The sequence below is a fragment of the Phocoena sinus genome, chromosome 7, assembly GCF_008692025.1.
Source record: "Phocoena sinus isolate mPhoSin1 chromosome 7, mPhoSin1.pri, whole genome shotgun sequence".
Classification (NCBI taxonomy): domain Eukaryota; kingdom Metazoa; phylum Chordata; class Mammalia; order Artiodactyla; family Phocoenidae; genus Phocoena; species Phocoena sinus.
Window position 1 is genome coordinate 28,488,586 of NC_045769.1, and position 13,422 is coordinate 28,502,007.

General features: G+C 40.4%; 1 protein-coding gene across 7 annotated transcripts in view; it reads left to right on the forward strand.

Annotated features, from left to right (window-relative positions):
* The first annotated feature begins 515 nt into the window (after positions 1–515).
* The window catches only part of PLEKHM3 (pleckstrin homology domain containing M3), a 190,089-nt gene continuing 177,182 nt past the window's right edge, over positions 516–13,422 (forward strand). For 6 of the 7 annotated variants that reach the window (XM_032636960.1, XM_032636953.1, XM_032636959.1 and 3 more), the window contains exon 1: positions 516–757. The gene's annotated coding sequence lies outside the window, so the exon portion shown is untranslated. Of the gene's footprint in view, positions 758–796; positions 932–13,422 lie in introns of those variants that run through there. The other variant, XM_032636955.1, reaches the window with a different exon arrangement.

Genomic DNA, 13,422 nt, shown 5'->3' on the forward strand with positions numbered 1-13,422 from the left:
GCAATGTGGCCAAAGTCACTGTGGGGTGGGTTGGAGTGTCTCACAAAGGAGCACTCAGGTTGCCCACCAGTGCATGTACACACACACACACACACACACACTTTCTGTTTTGCTGGGAATCCGAATGGGGGTTAAGACCTCCTCTCAAAACCATCCTCTTTCAACCTGCTGGCTACACCATGAAAAGGGAGTGAAAATTGATTTTCATTGCAGCTCCAAACCTGAAATGTGAAGCAATCTCTAGGTTCTAATAGTTCTATTTTCAGAAAGAACTTCTCTCTCTAATTCTCTTAGCCAAGGGAGCTGCTAAATAACAAGTCTGGTCCCTGGCATGTTTCAAGTGAAATTTTCCAATTGCAAACATCCATCTGTGCGTTGGGAGGAGCAGTGAGGAGACTCTGCGGCACATACCATTGTTTTCAAAAAGTGTGCGATGAAAACTGTGCGTAAGAAAACAAAGAGATAAGGAGGCCAGGAGGGTGCGGTCAGGCCCTGAGTGGCGCTGGGTCCCTAAGGCAGGAAAGACGAGTCCTTGCGTCCTGGAACCTTGTGTGTCCGAGTCTCGCTTCCTGAGCTGCTGGAAGGAAGCATTTAAGTGTGGGACCGCAAGAAGCGCTTGTAAACAGAGAGCCGGGCCGGAATGGTCGGTGGCCGAACGGGCCGTGACCGTGAGGAGAGCTGGCTGCCAAAGCCGAACCACAGCCAGAAGTAGGCTGCAGGCCCCGCAGGTGAAGGGGGAGAAGTAGCTGGAGGCCAGGTGAGCATCTGCCTGCTTCTGTGCTGCTGGACTGGCCACTGCGGGAAGGGTGTGGGGATGACAGCATTGTGAGTATCCGAGAAGCTCCCTGGCGTAGCGGTGATTTTGCTGTTTCTTCCATGCTCTGGTTTCTGTTTCATCCTGGAAACTGCACAGCAGTGCAGTGGATAATAGGTGAGGGGAGACTGTATGATGCGTTGTCTGTTTATTTTTATGAATCAGGTATATAAGTAGAAAGCAACTGAAATAGATGATCCCGTTCTGTGTGTTGTTTTTAGTACCCCGCCGCCCCTCCTGGGTCTTAGAAACCAAGCCTCAGCAGAGCTTTTAACTCACATCTAACTGGGGCTTTCAGACTACAACGACTGTTCCGTCTGTTGACCTTGTTCATTTTTAATATACAGTAAATGACACTGTGTGACTGATGACAAGCATGATTTGGTCTTCCATGAAAGGATTACTAAGCTAAAAGATCGAGATAAGGACATTTCAGACCCACTCCTCAAATAAAGTGTTACTACTGAGATATACAAATGAATGACAAATTGAGACTGGTCTAGAGTTATAGCTTGTGAAGCAGGACAGATTTGAATTTACTAGGTTAAACTGAGATTGAGCTATGCTGTTGTAAACTAATTTGGAAGTTTTTTTCTTCTTGGAAAAGAGAAATACCTGGGTTTTTTTCCTTTAATATTATAATTTCAGTAGTCATAGTGAATTATGATTTGTATTCATTCATAAGATACTTTATTATAAAATACCACACGTAAATTATAATTGGCACACCTTAAGATATAAGGCAAGTTTTGTTTCATTAACTTCAAAAACAAATGCCTTAACCAAAATTGGGCTAAAAGGTCAGTAGGCATGTGTCACCTTGGTCACATAGTCTAACTTTTAGTTACTAGAAGAATATTAGATTAAATTGCTCATAGAAAAGTGTTTTAAAGTCATGAACATCAAGGAAATGATATTAATGCCTGATGAGTTTGTCTTTCAGTGAGTATTTTCACAATGTAATGGTTCATAGCAAGAACTATAAAGCCATTCTGGGTTTGAATTCCTGCTTGGTCACTTCCTATTTTGTAACCTTGGGCAGTTTATTTGCTATATTTCTTAATCTGTAGTATGGAAATAATAACGGTACTGATTTCATAGGGTTGTTAGGACGATTAAATGAGTTAATATTTTTAAAGTTCTTAGAACAGTGCATGTAGTAATTGCGATATACATGTTTGTTAATAAATACATAAAATAAAGATATACCAATGTTGAAAGTAAAATGGTGGTTGCCAGGAGCTGGGGGGGGGGCGAAATGGAGAGTTGTTAAATGGGTATAGAGTTTCCGTTTTGCAAGATGAAGCATTCTAGAGATTAGTCGCACAACAATTGTGAATGTACTTCATAGTTTGGAACTGTACACTTAAAAGTAGTTAAGATAGTGAATTTTATGTAATGTACTTTTCCCCACAATTAAATCTTTTTAAAATACCAATGTTAGCAAAGTCATATACAGTCATAGGGGAATTTGTTCCAAGACCCCCCACAGATACCAAAATTCAACAGTGCTCAAGTCCCTTATAAAATGGCATAGTGCTTGCATATAACCTCTGCTACGCACATCCTCTGGTATAATTTAAATCATCTCTAGATTACTTATAATACCTCATATAACGTAAATTCTATGTCAAGAATTGTAAATTCTATGTAAATAGTTGCCCAGTGCCCAGCAAGATTCAAGTTTTGCTTTTTGGAGCTTTCTGGAGTTTTTTTCCCCCAAATATTTTCAGTCTGTGGTTGGTTAAATTTGCGGATGTGGAACCCTAGGGTATGGAGGGCCGACTGTGTTCAGAATCTTTATTAGCACGCAGCGGCCCCATCCTTAGTTGTCTTTGCCATTGTGAAAATGCAACTTCTGGCAGTCATCAGTAAGATTCACTTATTTGGTAAATTCATGAAATTAAGACATCATAAAGAGCACAAACAAATGATAAGAAACAACATCTAATACCCTATGGCAAGCACAGTTCTGAAAATGCCCCTCCACCAAGATTGCATACCCTCATCCCCAGAACCTGTAAATATGACGCAATGTCACTTCCTTGATCATGTTTCTTTATATGGCACGGTTGAATTTAAAATGGGGAAATTAGCTGGTGGGCCAAATCTAATCAAAGAGGCCTGTAAAAGAGGAGAGCATTCTCTGGCTGGGGAAATCAGAGAGATCTGAAGCCTGAGAAGAACTGAACATGCTGTTGCTGTTTTGAAGATGGAGGTGACACTTGAGAAGGCATGGGGACAGCCTTGAGAAATGCGGGAGCCCTAGAATTGCTTAGGGTGACCCAGTGTGGAAACTGGAACCTCAGGCCGAGGGTCAACAAACTGAATGAGCTCAGAACTGGATTCTTTACCAGAACCTTTAGTTAAGACCACAGCCTAGCCAACGCCTTGATTTCTGCCTTGTGAAAGAGAGCCTGAGCAGAGAACCCATACAACCCCACCCAGACTCTGACCTTCAGAATTGGGAAGTAAGAAATGGGTGTTCTTCAACGAACAGTAGCCCCCACTCACCGCAACTAGAGAAAGTCCATGTGCGGCAACGAAGACCCAATGCAGCCAAAAATAAATTAAATAAATAAATTTATATATATAAAAAAAGAAATGGGTGTTGTTTTGAGGTACTAAGCTTGTGGGAATTTGTTACACGGCAAAAGAAAACTAATATGACAGGAACAGACTACCCATACAAGAGAAAACTGAATGGCTTACAGTCATATGAAAATGCATTCTCTTTCCATTAATCAAAGAAATGAAATTGAAACAACAGCAAGGGACCATTTTTCCAGCTCTCAAATTTACATAGATTTAAAAAAATTCTAATTCTCCACATCAGGTAGTGGGTAGTGGAGCAGACACTCTTAGATGCTGTGAGGGGTGCGCAGATGTGAAAGCTTTCTAAAAAACTCATTGGCTGAATGTACGAAAAGTCTCACTAAATGTGTCCACTCCTCGATCCAGTAGTTCCACTCCTAGCAGTCTGTCCAAAGGAACTTATGAGAAATATTTTAAAAGTTAATGTTCACAAGTGCTTAATATGGCTTTTGTTAGAAAAGTCAGATATTGGCAATAGTCTAAATGCCCAACAAGAGGGGAACAGTTTAAATAAATTATGCTATCATCAAAAGACATGGTTTTATACAGATTTGTAAAAGGATGTTTATGAAGAGTTTTAACAGTGTGGAAAGGTATTTATCAATTTTTGCTAAATGGGGGGGAGATAGGCTAGAGAACTGTATGTGCAGTCAACTCTCAACTATGTTTAAAAAACCAGAAAGATCTACCTACTTAAGGAAAGGGACTGAAAGGGCCAAAATGGGGCAGTGCTTTTTTCTCATTGGAGGATGAATAGGCATTGTTTATTTTCCCTTTTATACTTTCTGTATTTTCAAAATGTTTAACAATAAATATATAGTAATTGTTTATAACCATAATAGTCAATAAACATTATTTTAAAAGCTGTTAAAACTCTATGTTGTGGGGAATACAATGAATCTAAGACATTGTCCAGTCAAATAATGGAGAATATAGAAATCCATAAATAACTTAATATATGGCAGGAAGTGATGTTTTAAAGAAAGACTAGAAGATAGGATATGATAAATATGGTTGGAAAGATTGAAATAAAGTTGGATAACTTATTTCTCGATAAGGGTAATCAGTGAAAGCTTGATGGTAGAAGGATGGCTGAATATCATACTGAAATGATAGAAAAAGGAAGCTCATGGTTGAGCTTTCATTGTCTTTGTTTTCTCATAGATTGATGGATTTTAGGCTTTGGGCTATGGACTCAGGTTAATTATATAAGTGGAAAACAAAGAACTGTGATGGATATATAACCGTTAGCAAAAAAGAAAAAGAAAAAGCCCTCTGCATGTTATTACTAGGAAAACCAAACTGGATGTAGGCCGGTAACAGCTGCATTAAAAAACATCCAAAGCTAATATTTATTGAATACTTATCAGATACTTAATATACTCTATTCCAGTTTAATCATGTATGCAGCCTTCCCGTAATACTTGAAGTCACGTCATACATTTACAAATTTAAGAAACAGGCAGGTAGAGGGGTACTACTTTAATTACTGGTTTCAGAAGACCTGATTTTAATAGAAACCTGAAAAGGTTAGACCATTTGGGCAGAATTTTTAGCATTCTCCATCTCTAGACAGTTTGCAGGAGCCTCAGACCACTGCTACTCCTTTCTTTTCCTACTAGCTCCCTTTTCTATTTTCACTTTACACTCTCCTCCAACACCTGTAGAAAAGTATGGAAAGTGTCTGTTGCTCCACTGGCTGTTAGCCAAATGCTGATTTTCTTCATGGGGAGTGTTAACCCTTCAAAAGAAACCCTGTGAAGGGATATCTAGAAAGGAATTGCTTTTTTTCTTTTTCTTTTAGAGTGGATTTTATATATGGTTCATAAGTAGCGGAACTGTATGCTAGCTTGGAGTTTCTGGGGCGAGCTAATGCAGAGAATTGAGTAATGAGTGAGGGTGTGATAAGAATAACCACCAGTAGTAAATTCCGTGCATTGTGTTTGCTCTGTTTCATTGGCTACTGTAGGTATTACCAGACAGCAATAACACGCCTACATAGTTCACCTTCATATTGACAGTAAGGTATGAAGTTTATTTGGTCCATGAGGGTAATTAATGTTAATGGCAACATGAATTATGAGCAAAAACCAAAGTCAAAATATAGAGGCCATTGTATTGAGATGTCAGGCATGCTATTTTCATTAACATTTTGTTTGTTTTTCATACACTCATTAACTGTCAATTTGAGTTATGTGTTTTAAATTGGATTCCCCGATTATATGCCACATTTATGAGTATGGGAGAGATTTATTTGTCTAGTTACCATGATTAGTGTAACCAATTTATAATTCAGTACAAACTGAAGCTGCCCTGTTCTGCATTATCCAGTTTACTTGTGGACATTTATCCAACTGGGAAATTGCTAAATATCCATTTTACCTTGTAGTCTATAGATGTGATTATAAATGTAGATTTTCATAGACCAAGGAACATATATTATAGGTTAGAAAACATTGGAAAGGTAACCAGCAGTTTTTACGCTCCAGGAAATTAGCTAATTGATCTTTTCCCATGAACTTTTCCAGAACAACTTCTCTTCCACCCTCAGAGATTCATTGGTTTGTTAATTAAACAAGTAAGAATTGAGCACTTATTTTGTGCCGTGGCACATACCTCTTGTACTTGGAACCAGCAATACAATCTTGAAGAAAACAGGCACAATCCTTGCCTTCATGAAGGTTACAGTCTAGTGGGGGAGACACACAAGTAAGCAGGCTAGTTTTACACAGAGTGAAAAGCATTATAATTGAGGAAATCAGTGTGCTATGGGAACACACAAGAGGGATGTTCAAAATGGATGTGGGAGGTCAGGGAAGAAGTGATACCTCAGCAAAGACCTGAAGGCTGAACGAGAATTAGCCAAGTTGGGTGCTGTGTGTTTTGGGGTGCGGGGTAGAGACGATGGAGATTTAAGAGGTAAGCCCAGAAAGTAAGTGGACTTGAGCTCTTATAGGCAGTGTTAAGGAGTATATAATTTATCCAGAAGAGAAGGGTTTTAATTTTAGAAAGCCCTCTCTGACTGCAGTGTGGCAAATGGATTAGTGGAGGGAAAGACTAAAGGGAGGAAACTGGGTGGTGGTGTCTGAACTAAGGCCGTAAAGAAGGAGAGCAATGGATAAATTTGGCAGATCTCGCAGAGGTAGAATTAGCATGACTTGCTGATTTGGAGTGATTTGTGGGGGAGGGAGCCAGCAGGGTCAGGGATGATGATATCCTTCACTGTATGGAGAATGCCAGGAGGAGGGGCAGGTTGAGGGTAAGATGAGGAGTTTGGTTTTGTGCATGTTAGGAGTTAGGGGATGTCTGAAAGGCAGTTGCGTGTGGGTCTAGAGCTCAGGATAACAATGTTTCTCATCTGTCACATGGACTGCTGCCGAAGCCATGGGGATGGAGAAGATCACCCAGGTGGAAGAGGAACTAAATAAGAGGGTTATGGGGAAAACGGAGGAACACCTACATTATGATGTGGGCATAGGAAGGGGGCTCATACAGGGTACCAGAGGGAGCATCCAGAGATAAAGGAGAAATTCCGGAAGAGACTACGTCAGTGCTTTCATGAGAGCAATGCAACGAGTGGGTGTTGAGTAGGTCAGATCCTGCTGAGAGGTCAGTCAGATGTGGAGTGAAAAACCTCCTGGGTTTAGCCAAAAGGAAAGTGTTGGTGACCTCTGCCTGTGCAGTTTCACCTGGGGCAGAATCAGTGCTTCCGCAGGGAGGAATGAATGGGTGAGAAGTGGAGTCAGAAATCATAAAAAAAAAAAAATTCTTTAAGAAACTTGGAAGAGGAGAGGAGGGACAGAGTATCCTACCTGTACAGGAACTTGGGAGACAAGGGAGTATTTTACTTCTTTGTTTTTTCTTCTTTGAGAAGAGACATTCCTTTTGAATCACCCTGAATCTTGCACTGCTGAATCCTTCCACTCTAAGACTACCAGAAAGCCCAATGTGCAGCAACTCATTTTGCCTGAACAGTGCAGGAGGAACCCTTGAGTTAATTAAAACCTTATCTCAGAGCTTCCTAAACTGACTGCTGTCACCACTCTCTCCACCAGTTTGTTGGTTTATAATGGGAGATCAAAGAGACTGTGGTGACCCTTTCCCTGGTACCATACGGATGACCCCGGATGACCCCCGTTGGCATCCTGTACCCTGCCTTTGAGTTCACAAAGCACTACGTTATGTCATTTGATTTACATTCCAAAACAACCTTTGGAGAAGGTAGGACAGGGATCCTTGTTTGACCTGCATTGAAATAACTAGAATTCAGTTTCAAATGACATGCCTGGCATCACACATCTAGTAGTAGTGCATGGGCAGTTCAGGTCTTCTAATTCCAGATCTTGTGGTCCAAAAGTAATTAACCTTCACTGAGAGGTTAGATATGATGTCTATATTTTCACTGTAGTGTGATCATATAAAACTTGGGCATATCATATTTTAGTACACTTAAGAAACAAGACTGAAGATTGTGGGTCAACTTTGTAATTTCGCTTGAGTCCCATATACGTTGATATTTGTCCCCTATCCACCCGCTGTCCCCCAAAAAAGTTAAGTTGGTTTTAGAAGGAGGCAGTTTATTTGGACATGTCTTAATAGTCAAAGCATGTTTGAATTATCTATAGTCACATCTAATTTGAAAATATTCCTTTTAATTCTTTTGACAGAAACACTTATTTGCAGGGTTTTTTTTTTTAAGCAAACATTTTTACAAGTGTTTCTATTTATTGGCTAAATGAAAAATGATGTCTTTGGGAAACATTAGTAAAAGGTTTGGGCAATTAGGACTATGTAAACATTTGCAAAAGCACTTGTTTGGCCTGAATGGAGTCAGTTATTATACCCTTGCAGACATTCCAAGCAATATGTCCAAGGTCACTGAGAGAATTGAGGTTAGCTATTTAGTTAGAGAACAGCCTTTTATTCTGTTTGTTCAGACACCTATCATCCACTATTCCCTTAGAGAATTTACAATGACACAGAAATAGTACAGAGGTGAATTTTTTTTTTTTTTGGTAAATTAAGTATAAACTATTTCCCTGGATATTTAGCAATTAACTTTCTGAGTTGTGGGATTAACAAACAGAAGGATTTAAAAAATAAATATTAAAGTTGCTGAAGTTTGACATTAAAACTCAAAGCACCTTGTATGTAAAATTCTAGCTGTATTATCTCAGGGTAATTAGTTTGCTGTTAATTGTGGTACAGGACAGTAGGTGCATTTTAGAGGTTTGTTTCCACTCACTCACTGGCCATATTACCTTGGACAAGGTACTGCATTTCTTTAGATCTCAATTTCCTTATCTGTAAAATGGTAATAATAATAGCAGCTCTCTGATAAGGTTGTTGTGAGGATTTAACAACATAATGAAGATAAAGGGCTTCACATAATGACCTTAGGAAGTGCTCAATAAATGTTAGTGATGACTCTTAAATCTTAGTCTTGGTGTAGGAGTTGTAAGAACTCTATTTTGTTTTTAAACGTTTCACTAAATACACCATTCCACATTTAACATATATCCATCCACGCTGAAGGAGTCCTCTATAGGGCATTTTTGAAGGGTTTAGTATAACAGTAGTTGTCTCTGATGCTGGGCAAACTATTTGAGTCCCAGCTACCATAGCCTATCATCCTAATGTCAGATCAAAACAGTCACAGAAATAAGACCAATCAGAGCTCCAGAATTCAACTTTAGAATATGTACACGTTGCTGTCTTGTTTTGTAAAAATCCATTTAGTACCAATGATAATAGTCCACAATAAAAGAAATTTAAACCCAGATTTGTGGATGAAAATGTAGTTCTTACTGTTCTTCCTCTTCATACTTAGTAAACTTTTCCTTTGTCCTGTGTGATGGGCAGAGAGTTTTCTGGCCTTCATGTAGTACATAGTAAAATAACAAAGACTCGTCCTCTTGTTTTACCTTGCCTTGTCCTTATCTTTGAGGGTCAAAGACAATGTTTTGTCTGCTTTTGGCAGCCTTGCTTGTTTCCTGACAGAATTGGTGAGAGGCTGCTTGGTAGCCAACCAAGGTCAAGGTCATTGTCACAGATTGAGTCCAAAAGGGAGGGAGGGGTCGTGGGTGCAGCCCATCACCCCTGGGTACGTCTGTCCTTTCAAATAAGAAGTGAGTCACCTTCTGCTTAGACCTTATCATGGGTCTGGTACTCTCTGGGTGCCATTCAACAAAGACCCAGCCTCATTTTTTAGCAGGTTCAAGTGTAGCCAGGGAAGACAAAAAAATCAGTTAACTACTTCTCATGTACATTCACCCTAAATGCCCAGAGGAACCAGTTTTGTGATTATGTGCTAACCCATAAGCTGGTTGTTGCTTTGAAGGTTAAAGTGGTGAGTATTCTCCCTTCTGGTAATCAGCTGCGGTGACCCAAGGAATTAAAGTCAACGGGAAGTGAGGCAAGGATTCATTTCTCATGACATCTCAGCCACCCAGCAAATGCTTCTGTTGGCCAGGGATGTTTCTGTGGGTCGGATAGATTCTGTGGGTTGCATAGACTTGGGCAGCTTGTGAGGAAGCCCTCTGCACTTGTGCCTCCCATTTGTGCAATTGTTAGTTCACTTTGAGCTCAGGCTTTGGTGGGACCTTTAGAGATATTCTTGTAGGTTGACAGCTTCATGCCAGAAGCAGCATCATTTTTAGAGCACGTTTGATTGGTTTTATTTGTACGTTTCATTTGTCTTTGGTTTGTTTCAACTGAAGTCATCTCTGTACGCATGTTATTATGCCATTCAATTGTGTTCTGTCACTTAAGACTTTTTATTGTCCCTTGATTAGTAATGACTTCTTATTTATGTTCCCATAACACCTTCTGTATACTTCTGTTAAGGCACTTTTTATACTTGGTTTTGTATTGTTTCCCCACTAGCTGTTAAGCTCTTTGAGGGCAGAAGCTGTGTTTTGTGTCCGTACCATCACCTAACACAGTGTTTGGGTACTTGGTCCATCCTCTGTGAGCGCTTGTTGAGTATAAATGGTTGTGTGGTTAGAAGTCAACAAGCTTCTAATAGGAATAGTAATTGTTTTAGATTTTACAAAAATTTCACATATATTATCTGCATTTGTGCATTACAGCTCTCTAATGGAGAGGTGCACTGATGGAGACAGACGTTGGAAGGATTTCCATTTTGCAGATAAGAAGGGCCACGACATCCTGAGTCAGCCTGACTTGCTGGAGGTCATTCCGCTTAGAAGGCAGTGCTGGGACATGAACCCTTTCTTGGTGTCAGAAATGTGTGTTCTTCCCATTGCCACACCTCTGTCCCATCAAAAAACCTCAAAATTGGGTGGCTCATGGATTGAATTCACCTTACTCCTTGTTTATGGTCCTTCTAGCGTCAGGGCCCCTGAGTGATTTAAAGTGGTTTAAAAGGTAATTGAACATGGACTCAGTAATTTGACAGGGATTCTGGGAATTTCTTTTTCTTCTCCATGGGGCCTTCGACTGACAGTAGATGAGTCATTTTGGTCTCTGTTTCATCATCTCTAAAATAATCCTGCTGCTTTACTTACCTGTCTCTGTTGAGATTACTACAAATTTTTTTCAAGAAGCTTATCAAGTGCTTTATAAACCATGCTCTAAACCATGCATGTGAAGACGATTATTCTCAATAAAGTCAAATAGTTATATGAGCTGATGACATCTTTAAAGATGCTAATCTGAAAAGATATTTCTTTAGCTTTTTTGGGTATTTTGCATAGCTGGGTCTCAGTGTTCTTCCTTGGGGTGACCATTACGAGGTCTCATGCCAGCTGGTTTAGATGACACCTCCATGTACTAGTTATTCCCTGTTGCAGTTGGAGGGTGACTCTAGCACACGTGGTTTTTATGATGGAACTTTTCAACTTCTTCACCTCAGTCCTAGGATGGAGGTAATTTGAGTGATTCTTTTGTTTGTTTTTTAATCACCATTTCCTGCCATGGAGGTAACGGGGAATGGAAAACATTGAGTCTGCATTTTTAGACACTTAAATAACTGAAGTTTGTGTCTGTCTGTTTTGCTCCTAAAACCAGGACATTTTGGAATGCTGGTGGTTTTATGAAAATGGGCTTCTCAATCAGGAGTCTTGGCTTTCCAGCACAGTGGGTGCCACAGGGGCATAATAACATTGCCGCCTTCAATAGCAGAGCAATTGGAGATTTGAAGCCCCACACTTATATTTAGGTTGGTTTCTGGGAAAACATCTTGGGGCATCAAATGTCTCAATGATTTTTGCAAGAGGCAAACAGTAAGCACAGAGATGGACTGAAAAATGCTTAGGTTGATTGCCCGGGGGTATTTCAAAAGGAACATGTCCTTTCTGGTATTAAAAAGAGCTTGAGCTCTAAGTCACTGGAAAATTAGACCGGCCAAGCTATGGATTTGGAGTGGTTCACAAAATAATTCCCAAGCGCTGCATAGGTGCTTTTGTTTCTATAAAAGGTCTGAGTGAGGTCTTTGCTACATGACCTTTGCCATGTTATTTTTAAACCCGGTTTCAATAGCTTGGAAGCTTTTTCTAACCAAGAAAAAATTTAAAAGCTCAAGTCAACATAACGTTTTGGAAAGCATGTCAAATTTTTATTAAACGAGCTTATAATGAATTCAGATATACTTTGGCCAGAAAAGCAGAGTGGTGTTTATATTTACAGACGTCAGTACTTTGAAAACATGCTCTTTATGCAGTCGTTCATTCAGCCCACATTTACTGAGCACCCATTGTGTACTAGCCATTGTGTTAGGCCCAGTGAGGGTTGTAAAAATGAAATGGGGTAGAATCGCTGTGCCCAAGTTGCTGTAAGTCCAGTAGGGTAGGCGTGTGACCTCAGGAAAGTTACTAGGTATCGTTTCGCCTCAGTTTCCTCATCTGTAAAAGTGGGAATAATGGTACCCACTTTACACATGGTGAGGCTTAGAGATATAAAGTACTGAGCAATGCACCTGGCACAAAATATGCTTTTGGTAGTTATTATAATATATTATAATAATATGAGATAATATAATTATTATAAGATAATATAATTATTATCATCATCATTTCAGAAGGAACAGGCAGCAGGCAGTGTAAGTTGTGGAGGCAGTACCAAAGCCATTCTCTGGACATTTAAAGAAAGAGCTGACCGTTTTAGGGTGAGGAATCACAGAAAGCTTGTGGAAGAGGCGGCAAGTAAGCCTGAAGAGTGGATAGAATTTCAGTAGGTAGAGGTGGGGAGACGGTACCTCAGAGATAACTGTAAGCAAAGTTTTGGAGGTGGGAAAGCCTAAAACTTGAGGAGTAGCATCCCAGTTTGGAGGAAAAGAATGTCTTATGGAAGGGAAGCGGGAAGTTGGGCAGGCAAGCTAGTCCAAGACTGTGAAAGGCCTAGAGTGTCAGGTTAGAGAGTTGGGCCCTGTTGTCAGTGGGAACTGCATTGAAGGGTTTTATTTGCTACCGTCTCCCCAGTACCTCAGACAGCACCCAACCCATAGTGAGCAGTCAGCAAATAATTATTGAGTGAACAGCTGAGTGTGGGTTTAGACAAGTTGAGCTTCATTTTGCCAGATAGAAATGTCCTACAAAAAGTTGGGGACATGGGACCAGAGTCCATGGAGACTGAAGGTGGAAATTTGGGAGGTGTGAGCATGGAGGTAATTATGGGGCTAAACTGACCCGAGGAGTACATGCGGCTGTAGTCAGAGAAGAGAGCTGAGGTGATGCCCCTATTTGATGAGCAGACCAGGAAGGAAAGGAGGAAGATGGAACAGAGAAGGAGAGGGTAGAAATGAGAGGAAAACAGAGAGCGCCGTGCCCATGAAACCTGGGGAGGAAAGGTTTGAGGAGGGGCCGGTTGACATGCTCGAGGCGGGTCAGGGCTTTGCAGTGCACTAGTGGCAGTATAGAGAGGAGGTCCCTGGACAGGGTGGAAGAGAGTTCAGTCAGGTGGGGCCTTGTGCCAGGCTGTAAGATATCGGTGGGCACAGCACACTCTGAGACATTTCTTTTTTCTTTTCACGGTTAATAATTACTGGTATTTGC